Source organism: Manacus vitellinus, unplaced genomic scaffold (genome assembly GCF_001715985.3).
Source record: "Manacus vitellinus isolate BGI_N305 unplaced genomic scaffold, ASM171598v3 scaffold_6_pilon, whole genome shotgun sequence".
Classification (NCBI taxonomy): domain Eukaryota; kingdom Metazoa; phylum Chordata; class Aves; order Passeriformes; family Pipridae; genus Manacus; species Manacus vitellinus.
In genome coordinates this window covers 6,443,955-6,457,601 of record NW_021940750.1, presented here as the reverse complement: position 1 = coordinate 6,457,601, position 13,647 = coordinate 6,443,955, and the positions used below count along the sequence as shown (strand labels likewise).

The 13,647-nt window shown below is 39.3% G+C and overlaps 1 protein-coding gene across 1 annotated transcript in view; it reads right to left on the bottom strand.

Annotated features, from left to right (window-relative positions):
* Positions 1–13,647, bottom strand: part of ELMSAN1 (ELM2 and Myb/SANT domain containing 1) — a 60,183-nt gene that overhangs the window by 29,236 nt on the left and 17,300 nt on the right. The window lies entirely within an intron of this gene.

The window sequence follows — 13,647 nt, the reverse complement described above, 5'->3', positions numbered from 1 at the left end:
AGGCAGCAGCTCATTAGTCACACTGCTCCCCGCTCCCCTCCCAGTCATTACAGCTGCTTTCCAATTAAGAACTGCCCACCAAACATCCAAGCACTGGAGACAGGGCCTGCTCTACCTATTGCTCTCTCAGATGTTTTCTTCAACAGCTGAAAGCAAATGCTCCTGCTCAGGTCATACCGAAAAGTAGTTCAGGCAGAATGTTACAGCTGCTCCCACACACTGGCAAATATCTGTTACTGTAGAGCTACAAATATAATAGAAGAAAGCCTTTCTGTAACAGGCAGTCTAAGACAATTCTACCCTCTCACCCTCTTCTTCCATAGAAAAAAAGCTATCCACAAACTCTAAGAGCCTTGCAGGATTAACGTCTAATGTGTTAACATATACACCAGTATTTCTACTAGGACACTTAAAACGCTTTAAAATGTTTTGTTTTGAATTTAATTAAATTCTTAAACTACTACTACTAACATTCAAGTTATTAAGAGCAAGTCTCTATCTTTTTAAATACGTACTCTGTTCCACTTCAGTTCACACTGCCAACATATTTCAGAAAGATTATAACAAATCGTTAAAACTTATTGTTGTTACAGCCCTTTTGCTACATGATCAAGTTTCTCTTGAGTGGAGCAGGTAAGACTAACACACATCCACTCCAATGAAACCTGCAATCCATTTATCTCTCTTTAAAATGAAAAATAATAAACAGATTATATAGCACACTGAAGTCCTGTAATCTGAGCTTCCTCTAAACAGATATGGACACAGTGCAGTACTGAGGTGGGGTTGGAAACATGAGGAGGAGGAAAAGACAAAGAGTTTCAATTAACTTACACAACTTCCACCTCAGAAGCCAAGCCTGGCTTCAGTGCTACTGGAACCATGGGACTGTGTTTCAGAGTGAAGTGAGTCACTTCCTCAGGCTGTTACATAGCTGTTCCCCCACGCTGCCTCCCCCTTCACCCTGGCTACAAATCATGGACTCCTGCCACCTCCTATTACAGAGCCAGGGCATTCCTCCCTCCTCTAAGCACAATGTCTCAGCTCGTTTTCCAGGCCTCTCTAACCAGGACGAAAATAACTCCAGGAGAAATTATGGACACGTGAGATGGAAAATTCTCTCTAAACTGCAACTAGTATACAAGCAAATACTTCATAAAGTAAGTTTTTCCTATTTCAAAACTTCACTAGGAAAGGAAAAAACATCTTACAGCAGGAAACAAATCCCTGGTCACAAAAATGTAGAGGTGGAAAGGTTGCTATATGCCTCTCAGAAGCATTAATGTTATCCTCTCTCCTTGGTTTTTGCAGCACTGTAAATGTATCAGTGCTAACAGCTAAATCATAAGACCTGAGGAAATACTACTAACAGTGGTTTCTGACAGTCTTACTTTCTGAAATCATCACAAGCTGTTTTTCTCTCCAAACTAGACAACCTTGTAACAATTTTCCTTCCACTGATGCTTCTACTTGCTTTTATATTGATCAGTCACATAATTCTGATAAAGACAATGCAAGGTTTTCTGTGATAACCAGATGTTATCACTAGATCAAATTTTACTCTGTCAGACAGCTTTCTGAAGTTCTGCTGTATATTTTCTACACCTTGAGGAAAAATGTAACAGTAACTGCCAAAAAGCTGGCATTCAACTTCAAGGGTCCATGTTTTCAACCTGTCTTCAAAAAATTTAAAAAGAAGAAAAAAAGAAATTAAAATTAAAAAAAAAATCACAAAAAACACAGTTGATGTTGTTCTTAATAGTGGTGGCTGAGATTTGCAGCTACCACACAGACAAGTATTCAGAAGACCTTTAGCAAAAGGATTCTCAGGTTAGTGAGAAAGCATTGCATTAGCACAGCTTTCCAAACCTCCAGTTGTGTGGACTTTGGCTCTGTTTTTTCCATTACTAGATAAGAAGCCACCAGCAAGACCTAGCTCAGACCAGTTTACAACTGCACTGATCTGGGAAGAAGATAAAAAGATGCAAAGTTTAAAATTAAGTTCAGATATAACCTAAAGGCAAAGGAGAATGTACAACTGAAGCTGTTCTTCAGCACAAGACCCAGGATAGTGAAAAGGACATTACCAAGGAAGAAAAAGATTTAAGGTACTTTGAACAAGACATGATTACTGAACATCCCAGTTATCCCAGTTACATGCAAAAATAACTATATCCTAACCAAGCAATCACCAAGAACAAAATAGGATTTGGTGCATCCAGTATTAGATGGTAAAAGAACACATCATAAAACCAGCTCTTTAGAAGTTCTTTCTATATAGAAAAAAATGAAGAAGAATATCTTTTATGTCATCCTAATAATAATAATAGTCCATAGTTTAAGCTGCAGTGATAAATGTTCAAGCTGTAGCATGACTATGCTTCAGGAAAGCTCACACTTGGCAGCTTCACTGGATGAGCACTGCTGGCTCTCTGACTAAGCAGGCTTCCCTCCCTGAGGTTGAGGGATTAGCTCACGCTATCATCATCCTAGCCAATTACCAGCTTTGGGCCTTTCTTTTCTTTTGTTTTATTTTAATTTCAGCACAAGAGTCAGCCTGCAGTAGCACAGTAAAATGCCAACACACTTCCAGCCTTAAGTGTGCTTTGGAGCAGTACACCCCTGACCACTTCTTATCTTTGAATAAAGCACAAAGCCAGTTCCAATACTGTAATTCCCTGAAGATACTGTGTCTTACCTCCAAATATACTCAGGTGTTATCATACCTTGCACTGCTTTTACACTGCACAGAGAAAAAGGAGAACCTAGTATCAGTGTATTTTGTTTTAATAATGCTAAGATTTGACATGCAACATCACCAGTTGTTTTCACTTCCAGGAACTTCTGACATTCAAGAACATCTCTTGAACTTTCTTCAGATGAATATGAATTGTACGTCACCTCCTTTAATACTGTAAATATTTTCAGGTTTCTAAGGAATTTTTCATATTGCAAGGCTTTCTCTTCTAGACCTAAAAAGAATGTCAAATTAGATACACATACACCCAATGGGCACATATGCAGTATTTTCTGGAATGAAATGAAAAATACATAAGCAAAGTAACCTATGGGACTGTACTGAAAAAGGTCAGAGCTAGCATTTTTAGCTAAAACTTCTCCAGTGTATCTGCAGTACTGCCTTAAAGAAAATCATAAAAACAAATTAAACACCGTGTGGGCTACGTTCAGGCAGAGCATCTTGAAGGACTTCCTCAAGTACACAACAGAACTGTGGAGGAGTCTCTGCCTGCATCCAGGACATTGGTTCTGAAATTATGAAGTCCTTTCAAAGCAGAGATATCTGAGAAGTGCAAGGCACAGGCACTCAGAGCCACTCACTAGGCTGGTACCAGCCCTGAGGACCCATTGGTAGATTTTACTCAACCCAAAGCAGAATTGTTTAGACATCTCTATCCATTGCGACCATCTTGGCCCAGTTTAACATTAGCCTGAAGAGTTTGCCATAAAACCTTAATTAAAGGTTATTTGATTTAGGGGACAAATTAAAAACACTCAACTGCAATCATTTAATGTAAAATATATCTACCTCTCTTTAAAACTTGTTGCAGGTATACTTAATATCCACCCACCATTATTGCATTTCTGTAAATACCTCTTCACTAAGCATGTGTATATTTGTACAATTTCACATATCATGACCTCACACACTGCAATAACCTTAAACTTTACTCTTTAATTCACCTGTTGAGGGCTGTGCTGTCCTGTGCCTTGTTTAGTCCATTTGCTGTACCACCTGTATCTGGCATGATAAGCAAGTTTAAATTGTGCACACTCCTCATCTCCTTTGAGATAATTTGCACACAATTCTCTGACAGAATGCTGCAGAAATGACTCAGGAAAGACTCTGACTTCTCCTTAAACCTCAGCAAAATTAAGGATTCGGTGCTTATAGACCATCTTCTATTCCACCATCTTAGCTTTTAAATTCCTCTATTTTAGTTGGGTTTTTTTCCTGTAAAATAAAGTGCTCCTGGGTTCTAGCTAATGTACATTCTCAGCCTTAACTACAGCAATGCTGTCACAGTTCCTTACAGGAAATCTGTCAAATCAGAGTGACAAGAATAATTTCTCACTAAGTCCTCCTGCTGCCAGCAGCTGAAATTATCTATCTTCCCTGTAAGAACCTCAATCACTTTTAATGATGATGAACAGATTCCAAGAACAATTGTTACACTTCAGTCAAATGCAGAAAGCTACTTGGTGTCCTTCTGACACAGCGCAATCAAACCTTCCTTCTCCAATTTGCTCATTATTATGGTCAAATCCCACATTTATGAAACACAAAGAATCATGACACGTTTTACTAATGAGGAACAGAAACAGAGGAACTAACTCACTTCTAAGATCACACAAAAGGAAGGTCAAAAATTAAGCACAGAATAAAGGATACTAGCTACCAGTTCCCCTTCAAACCTACAGGAAAACACAGGTTTAACTAAATCTACCTGTAAAAGATAAAAATTGGGTGTGCCATTTACACATGTGCAGAAAGAGCAAAAGAAAATTTAATTTCTCCAGTGTAATAGCAGGACCGAAGAGGTTCAATAAGGTAGGTTTTGGTTCTTTGTGCTTTTAAAATGACTGAAGACGTACAGGGCATCACAAATAAGAAACTTGTTCCAGCTGACAGAAATTTGCCCCTATAGAACCAGCAGCACCATTTGCAACAGTCTTGAGTAAGAACTGAGAAAGGGAAGAAAACATGGCACAATTTTTGTATTTGATAAAACATTTACAAACCTTATTGCACGTATCCTATGCTTATTCTGCTGTATATGAAAACAGCTTCAATCCCTCCTTCTAAAGCCTCTCCTGCACACTCACTTTGTCACATTTTCTTCCAGACAGTTAGCTACATAAAAATTCCTGCAGATTGTTTGCAACCTCCTACTCACCACCTTCAGACACCTTGAACAGGAAAGGTAACAGAACAGAAAACAGACCATGTTTGTAAATTCTATACATCAAGCACAGCAATCTATCTCCTGAAGAAAGGTGGGAGAACGCTCAAAGCAACTGAGAAACACAACTGTATCCGAGACAGCCAAAAACATAAATGGAAGGCGATGGTTTTACATTCCTGTCACCTTATCCCAATGGGTATGACACCTAGAATGCCTATCTCTATACAAAAGGGCAGCAACTGAAGCCCAAAGTGAACAAGCAAAACCAACCACCTGAACAGTCTCCAACTAAAAGAAGCCTACTACAAAAGAATGTAAGTAGGTATCAATCATTTAACCCAGTAAGAAACTAATCTAGAGAACTGTATCACCTAGAATCAATAAAGGCTATGAAATCAGGAAGGCTGACTTGTTTCTGTAACACTGCATAGCAAAAAAAGGAATCCTACAGCATACCCATAATAAAGGCAAAGAGATGAAAGGAAAGCTGCTTCACTGACAGACAGACAACAAAAGGGAAAGCAGAGCATCCAGGAAGTTTGACAACTTCCACAGTTTCCTGAAGGTGCTTGCCTGGGGCTAGCAAACACATACCTAAATTAGTATGCATGGCAGATATTTATAAGCTACTCAAATTTTCACTGATCACTGGCCCATTTCTATTGCAGAGAAAGACTGTGACTACAATGAGTGAGCACAAAGGTGCCTCCGCCCTGAGGGCAGCATTGTTAAAAATACTTTGCTACCACTTTCACTTTCCCATTTTCAGAGGCTGGGAACTGATAAAGCTTTATTAAACCACTGTACTAACCAGAGAGTCAAAAGTGAAATCCATCAGTTCTGTGAGGTGAAGCATGGGAGACAATAGTCATACTGAAGGACTTTGTGCCAGCAAAATCAGGTAGATTGTATTGTGCCACCAGATGCAACAAACTACTGCTCCAATCTAGACCATTCCTGACATTCAGCACCAGAGGTTAATTACCCACAGCAAGCAAAATAACACAAAGTGTAGAACTGCCATATTGTTTGGGAAAAATACACATACCCAAACGGAAAAATACGAACTACACCTCATGAACTATTCAATCCAAGGAGAAATACAAATCCTACTTCAATAAAATATTTTGCTCTACAGTAAAGGATATAATAAAGGTGAGGCAGTGAAAATGCACTCTCATAAACATTATTTAATTGAGCGGTTTTCTGTTCAAATGGTCTTCAAGTTCACCAAACCATGCCATCTGATTCAATTTGGACCTACTATTCACACCCATGGACTGGTTTGATTTATCCCCATCACCACAATTTTCCACATTCCATCTAAACACACAGATCCATTCTAGTATGTACGACATTATAGAGAAGGATTTTTGGGTTTTGAATTACAGGGTCTGAAGCATCACAGATGCACCTCAAAGAGTTTTCTTTCTTCTAGAGTTGTGTACTATGAACACTCAAAAAATAACCTATTTTTTGGGTTGTCTTCCTCAATTCAAGCTGTAAACTTGGTACAAGTATTGGAGGCTTGCTTTTCAAAACACACTTGAGATTTTCCACATAATTTTGTTTTAAAGGATGAGAAAGAGACAAGAAGTTGTTACAAAGAAAATGCCCATTAAGTGTTGATTAGTCTTGTCCTTATAACAAACAAGCCAGACAAAACCTGGCTTACACAAATAGCTCCACCAGAACAAAATCAGCACAGATAAAGAAGAAAAACTAATAAAAAGACAAACTGAAATTTTAAAACTTAGCAGATTATTAAACAAACAACAAAAGAAAAAACAACAAACCTGATTTATTTTTAAAGGAACTGACAACATTGTTTCTATCAGCTACTGAAGAGGTAAAAGTCAGATCCTCAATTTCATTTCTTTTCGAGCAAAACTTTGAATGGTGTTTCCAAAATAATTGAAATTTTGGAACCTCATCTCATGAAAACACACAATTCATGATTTACACCAGACCAGTCTTTCATCTTACACTATGAGAGAGGCAGCTACATAAACCAGTCTTTTATAAACATATATGCAGGAAAGCCCATCTTTACAAATGGCTTTGCAACACAGACCAGGCTTATCCTTTAATAAAATAGGTACGTGGTACATTTCTTAAATTGGTTAATGTTTATAAACTGTATATTGAGCTTAGGCATATTAGTTATTATAACATGCCATGATAAACACCATGATCTGAAGAGGCTGAGGCAGCCTTAGAGTGCAGAATGAGCACAGCAATTACAGAGTAGGACATGCTGCTTTCAGGCTTTATAAAGTTACATGAACACTATTCTTTCCCACTGGAGATGCATTAACAGTTCTAACTGTAAGCCCTCAGACAGCTATTTTAAGCTTTTTGGTTTGGAGCTGTCAGGGAAGGCAGTTGCTAGCAACAGAGAGACCAACACTCCAAAATGCAGTAATTGCAGCAGGCTCCGAAGTCAGAGTGGCCAAGAGTAGGTCAAAAGATTTTCCCTGCCCTTGCATTCACATACCTGACATAACCACAATGTGTCCTTCACTCCAAATGCCTCTACTGCCACAAACACACCAGCTGCTGAATTGCATGGACACCCCAGAAACAAAGCAAATCTGTCTGCACCTTAGCCCTGAGAAGAAAACACATCCGAATGCACTGAGCTGCAACAGGAAAGACTGCTGCAAATTCAGGTGTTCCCATCTCAGCCTCTCCAGCCCAAAACTAGGCATGCATAGATGTCCGGTGCATGGAATACCACGGTTTGAGCGCTCCACAGATTCCTTCGAGGTTTTGCAAGAGGTAATGGGCTACAAATAAGGGAAGAGAATGGTGAAAGCTCACAGACACGATGATACTTTCCATTCCCAGGGGCTTCTTCATGAGCAACTGAAATGCACTTAATACCTAAGCCATAGCCCTCAGCATGGACATTCTTAACACCATCAAGCAGGCATCATCACTCACCCAACTCTGGCCGGAGAAGAGCTGAGACTAAAAGTACAGGCAGAACCCCAGAGGATCTGGGATCAGTTTCCAGCTCTGCTACAGACATGCATCTTAAACAAGACACTTCAGACTGGTTCATAAAATGAGAATAATACTTGAAACCCAATACACTGATATTAGTCTGAGGTCAAAAAAGTTGTATTATCTTTAACAGAGCCATTAACAGCCTGGATGAGGATTCTTCTACAAAGACTTTAGAAGTCTAATTTGAGACATGATGCAACCAGGGTAGTGATTACCAAAGATGAGTGAATAAGCCAAAAAATGAAGGAAAAGGGTCACACAGTAACACACTTGTTCTTTTGTCATATGCCTGCCTCTATCTCACTTGACCCAGAAATATCTTTGTTTATCAGCAGTTATCTAAGCTGAAGCAGTACTGACCTTGGTTTGCCTACACTTTTAGCAGACAGATGATAGTATTGACTGAGATAATCTATTATAAAACTACCCAAGCAGTCAGTCTGTAACAGCACTGACAGGGCATTAGTCCAAATTTCTAAAATTATGTCTTTTAAGAATTCCTGCCGTCACTGTTGACTATAAAAGGGTCTTTTTATTGTGCTGGTCTGTTACAAGGTACAATAAGTTCTCAGCCATGACTGAGGCTGTCAGGCATTACAACAACGCAGCCAAGTAAATGCCCACTAATACCGGGAGTAGGAACACTGAAAGACATGGGCAAGTATAATCATTACATGGTGAAAAACAGCAAAGTTTTAAGAATCCAGGGGCCCAGAGAGCACTCTGATTTCCTAATCTTTAATAAAGAACCAAAGCACTCTCCAAGCCCCAGGATTCAAGAGTTCCCTGCCAGTTACCTGCCAGACACCTGCCCAATATCCTCCTTTTAGGCACAGGGATTTCAGTGGATGAAGGAAAGAGCAGATGGTTGGCACCAATACTGGATCAAATACAAAGCTCTCCCATTTCTGTAGTGGTTTATTTGTATCCTTACTAACATTATGAAGCACTACCACAATGGGGCATAAGTGACATCAGCCTCATACTGATATATTACTCAGAGCAAAGTCAGAAGCTTCCTGAAGATTCAGCTCAACAAGCCTACCTGAAACCAAACAAACCGCTCATCCTGCACTTTTTAACTAGAAAGAAAAAGTCATTCAATAACAGCATGAGGAAAGCTCTCCTCTATTAAGAACCCTTACAAAGCTACTTTAAATTGAGTAAAAGACTCAGTTCTTAGTAAAACACAAAATTAAGGTCACAGTGATTAAGTTCAATACTGCAGGAAAAACTTAAGTTTATTCATTAATCCACCTGAACATGGAATTCTATGAGTGTTAAGCAGATTAGAAAGCATCCTGCACTTACATAGTCAACTCTGTGAGTCCTGGAACAACATAAATACATTTTAATTGAAGTCATAACATTTTGGGTCAGTAACACCACATTACACTTTGAACAACTGTATTTGCTAAAGATACAAACTATGTAGTTGCTATTAACAGGAATATTAAGTCCCTGCAATTTGGGAAAAAAAAAAACAAACAAAAAAAAACAACCAGGTCATAAATAATTGGAAAGCCATACAGCAACTCACCAGAAAAGCTGTTAAGAGGATCTGCGCTAAATACCTGACCATCTCCAAAAGAAATCACTAAGAAAAAAAATAAAATCCCTTACATAATATAGTTTTCACTTTGGAATGAAAGGCTAATAAACTAATCATGTCTTTCAGTATAGGGATTCCATTAACCTGATCCTCTCACAACAAAGAAATTCTGTGATTGATTCTCCTTCAAAATCCATAATGCATCTAGTCATCTAGTTCAAGGTTAGGTTGGATAGGGCTCTGAGCAACCTTGTCTAGTTGAAGGTGTCCCTGACCATGACATGGGGGTTGGAATGAGATGATCTTTAAGGTCCCTTCCAACCCAAACCATTTTGTGATTCTGTGATAGTAGATTCTAAAGGACTTTTCCACACCAGCTAGATAGCACTCTCTTTATTTTAGACAGGTTACTAATTCAGTTTATGTCCCACAGTTTCTGATGACTTTACTATTTTCAGCAAATCTCCAAACAATAAGAATGAACATCCAGTCTCTCATCATCAGGCTGACATTTGTTACACAGTTCTTCCCCATTTGGAAAAGATTTAGGAATCAACCAAGGCAGAAAAACATTCTACCAGATGTTACACTGCAGACAAATTTCTCTGGGGGAAAGTAGTTGAAGTAATTTGTCCACAAACAAACCTGATGTTATTGGAATAGTCATCATTTACATAATACTTCGCAACAGTTAAAGTAATATATTAACACCAATTCATCCAACCTCACCACATGGGTCATGTGCCACATTCTGTACTTTTAACAGGTAAACAAAGAGAGACAAAGCAGCCTGTTTTGCACTAAAAAGCAAAAAGGTAGCCAACAGGAGATTACTCTTCTATAATTACTTGATCTCAGTTTTGCTCACAGACTGCATTTGCAAGATGTCAGGTAAAGCAACTTCATTTTAAACAAATACACCATAATTCAGAAACTGGTATAGAACATTACACATTAAGTATGCCGTAGAAACTCTCCACGCCCTGATGTAAATGTTAAGGCTATTTTGATATGAAAGTCACAATGTCTTCTAAAGCACATGAAAGTTCGCCCACCCATATCTGAAGAAGAGCTCTAACATTAAAATATTCATGTCAGTGATCTCTAACCAATCAATACTCCACAGATGGAGTGTTCTACAGTGCCTCTGCACTGTCCACAAGTTCTGCCTGGGCTAAGGGCAAGGGCTCTTCCCCTTGCATGAACAGTACTAGTTGGGGCTTTTGCATTTTCTTTTTTTAAGAAAACGACAACACTAGCCAGGTGTACTCTTCTTATTGTCCATGGCTTCATTTCTTGCACTGTAGTACAGAAACTGAATTACAGCAATTTCTACTTTACATGGTTGTATGGCCTCATACTCAAACTATAACAGCATTATATACTCTTAATGCACTTAATCTGGCAAGGCCTCTTTAAGGGATGGAACTAGTATTATACCCATTTTACTGAAGAGAACTAAGTCTGGGAGAGAGAAACTCTGAAATTACTTGCCTGAAGGTCTGTGACAGAGAAGATAACCTAACTCAGCGTCAAACTACTGCCCTACCCTTTCAATCATCTTTAGACTCTTACTCTGTTTGAAATCCCATCCTAAGGATGGCTAAAGTACAGGTGTAAACCTCTCCAAAACATTTCTTTCTATGTCAGCCCACCCACAAGACTGTATGCCATGCAAAATAATAAACTCAAGATAAGCATGTAGCAGTCAATGCAGGTTTATTGTGGATCTAAAAATACTGTCCTAGTTTTTATTAAAGTTGTCACCTATAAGGCATATGTCCATAGTGATACACTAGCCTTGGCTGCAGTAGTGTCCAGGGGACACACAGAGCAATCCAGGATACTAGGCAGGCCTATTCAGATGCAATCCTGACACTGTTATTAATTTTGACTAGGGATTCCGTAACAATGCTGAAGAACTTCATCAAATTCTTTCCCTTCATGCAATTACAAATTCAAGTGAAGAACGAAGGGATGGAACATACTAATTTTTAGCTATATGTAGATTAACTTTGATACATATTTTCATGTGTTTACATCACTTATAATCACCATAAGCATAAAAGCACACTTTGGAATCAGAGAATTAAAAAACAGAGCTCTTAAATCTGTAAGACAGTGCTTTTAGCAACTACCACGGCATACATATTCCTCTCATTTTTGCAATCTCCTTCCTGACAACCACTCCAAGGGAAAAGAATTTTTGTTCTTTTCCCACAACTGCAACATCCGAGGCACCACAAATAAGAAACAGTTTTCAGGCCCATAAGATACGGATGAATGACAGAACTGCACGATGGAGCTCACCCGTGCAGGGACAAGCTTCCATCCTTTGAACTCTCTTAACTGAATTTTCTGTTTAATCCGGAGAAGTAAAGAGCAACTTCTACTGATATTTAGCAGGAACACAGCACAAATTGCAGCAGCTGGTCTGCAGGAACAAGGACTCTTTCAACAGACCACGGAAAGGGCTCTGCCACTGCCATCACTGGCCTTTCTGAGGCCCCAGAGGTCAGGGAGCACCATGGTCCTTGGTCACTGTTTTGCCCTACAGATTTCTGTTATTGAAGAGGGGGAAGGGAGGAGCAGAACCATCACACACTTGGTCGTGAAACATAACAAAGTTTCACAGAAAAAAATAAAATAGGGGCCAGAGTTTTTGAAATGCAAATCTCATTTTCCCCCTCTCCATAAAAAGCTATGTATTTTTCGCAGCTATTTAGGGGAGGGAGGACAACAAACAAACAAACAACAAGAAAACCAAGCCTTGAGAGCCATGCATGAGGAATGCTAAGTCACAGTATTACTTAGAAAGAAAGAACAAGTACTAATTTGCACATAACTGTGATGGCATTCACAGTAGATTAAGTCGTTAAGTCCATGCTCTTCTTAAATCTAACACCACTCATATTTGTGGCTTTGTTCTCTGCCTGCCTGCCTGAAAATCTGGAACACTGCACAAAAGGTTCCCTTGCAGACAAAATCTGCCAAATCAGAGTCACAAAAGTGCTGTCAGAGCCATAAAAACGAACAAGAAAGCAGAAGAAATTTCACACTCATTGCTATCTGCATATCATACGCTCAAGAAACAAAAGTTTAGATAAAAGAATGGCTTCTACGCGTATGTAGTTCCTGCAGGTAGCAGGCTAAGTTTGTATTATTACCGCAGACGTTTCTAAACTCAGCAGCTTTGCTTAAGCAAGGTTTCCACGTTCTCCAGCTAACTTCAGCTCACTTTCTGCAAGACATGTGACCCTGGTGTTGGCGTAAAGCTTCACAGTAGCATCAGCGCAGAGACAGGGATTCCCCCAGCAGCACTTTCAGAGGCCCAGGGCTGAAGAATTCATCACTTTCGATTTCAGACTGAGGTGAAGTACGGTGGTTGGTTTCCATTCACGGTGCAACACGTAGGAAGCTAACATGAGAGAAAAGGGTGAGACGACGAAAAAACTCGCAGAAAGAAGAAAATATCTCTCTCCTGAAACCACAAGTGTATTGGACCCTCCAGATGCCCTTCCTCTTGCACCTACAGCTCCAGTAGATTTTGTCCATTTTCTAGAACACGGTGCCTTCCAGTTATATATACTTAGTTCCACTAAGATACCGCAACAGGACAAACTGTTTCAAAAGACATGAACCACGCATCCAACTAAGCAACAACAGTAACATCTTAGAGTGCCACCCCTTTTATTTTTTAAGGTAGCTTCTCAGACTTGGTAATTTCTTTAATATAATTTTTCTACTTATACCTTATCTGGAAATAATAGGATAGATTTGGACATAAAACCACTGCCAATAAAAAGAAGCTGTTTACCATTTTAATTATACTTCTCAGCTTTGGGCTGGAAGTCAGCTTAAAGAAGACAGAAGTTCTCTATCAACCAGCACCTCAGGAAGTCTTCCATCATCCCCATATCACCATTGGCGAATCAGTGCTCAAATCAGTCCAGCAGTTTAATTACCTAGGTAGCCTCATCTCCTCCGACAGGGTAAGATTGACAGAGAGATAGACAACAGTTAGCAAAGGCATTCAGTGCCTTCGGAAAGCTTCATAAAAGAGTTTGGCAAAATAAACACCTGAAGAAAAGCACCAAGATGAGTGTTTACAGAGCCATAGTGCTGTCTACTCTCTTACACGGTTCCGAATCATGGGTC